The following is a 1,209-nucleotide window of genomic DNA, read 5'->3' as shown; positions in this document are numbered from 1 at the left end:
TCTCGTTTTCCTCTCTTCTCCCTAGTTTTGTAGTAAAGATCAGAAGATAGCAGGGCTGTTTTTATGGATGTGGAGGGAGGAGATAATTGAGGATGAAAATCTGCTACTCTTCACCTTCTAGATGTGCTGCATTTTCTTATCAGCTTGTAGGAGAGGGTTAAGGTTTACTCAGTTAGGAAGGAGTTATTTTCAGGAGTCCAGAGGATTTTCCAACAGGAGTGGGTTGGACTGTTTGCTGAAGCAGTGAGATTACAGGCAACCTGGTGAGGGTATTTGTAGCACTGACCTCTAAGCAGGGATGCGTGTGTTAGATCCAGCCTCCCTTTGAGGTTTCTCAGGCTTGACTATTTCTACATCTGGTGGGTACATCACCGTTTAAAAAATAAACTCAAAATTTGAGAATAACCATATCCTTGACAAGATGTATTCTTTTCTAAGGAGGATTGCTGCAGCTGCCTAACAATGAATTACAACATTCCACAGCTGTCTGGGCAGGAAATGAAGAAAATTATCCTGGCTATCTCAAAATGGGTGTTTGGGGAATGGGGAAGGGTGTATGAGTTGCTAGAGAGTATTTTGGAATTAGGGCGGTGGGATTACAGGGTCCTTGGCCATCAGATTCAGAGAGTATTAAAAAATCTGAATAATCTAAAATAGTATGGTTACATAGATTCCAGATAGTGAACTAAAGTGAAAAATATGTTATTTTTGGCCACAACCTGATTTTACTGCCTTATCCTCCCATCTGATGAATAAATTGCACTTAAAAATTAATATCCTAATTACCTTACAGTCAAATATGATGGAGCTATGAGTACAGGAGTATCATTTATTAATCATCATTCCAATAGATGACTGTTCATATTATTTTCTATTTTCACTTTCTATGGTTTTTCTAGTACAAACGAGAAAACCTGCTAGACCAATTCTAAAAGAGCTGTAACACTTAACATTCATATTTTCAAAAGATTTTGTTGGTTGAATAACTGCTCATTCGTTTGGTAATTCTGTGTGCCCTCTACTCTGCTTCCTAAAGTTGCATTTCCCAAGCACATCTAAGAACAGATTACTCCTCTCTCCCAGGGACCTCCAATGGCTCCCCATTGTCTGCAGGAATGTTTCTCAAACCTTCATGTGCATATGAGTCACCTGGGGATCTTGTAAAAATGCAGATTCTGATGCATTTGGTCCAGGGTGGCACCTGGGTTT

The 1,209-nt window shown here is 39.5% G+C and overlaps 1 non-coding gene across 1 annotated transcript; it reads right to left on the bottom strand.

Annotated features, from left to right (window-relative positions):
- Positions 1 to 885: 885 nt before the first annotated feature.
- On the bottom strand, positions 886 to 948 carry LOC114673604 (U7 small nuclear RNA). The gene has a single exon (XR_003724381.2). It is a non-coding gene; the product is annotated as a U7 small nuclear RNA (small nuclear RNA).
- Between the last annotated feature and the right edge of the window lie 261 nt (positions 949 to 1,209).

Source organism: Macaca mulatta, chromosome 17 (assembly GCF_049350105.2).
Source record: "Macaca mulatta isolate MMU2019108-1 chromosome 17, T2T-MMU8v2.0, whole genome shotgun sequence".
Lineage (NCBI taxonomy): Eukaryota > Metazoa > Chordata > Mammalia > Primates > Cercopithecidae > Macaca > Macaca mulatta.
The sequence above is the reverse complement of the archived record's forward strand: the minus strand, read 5'-3'. Positions and strand labels throughout refer to the sequence as shown.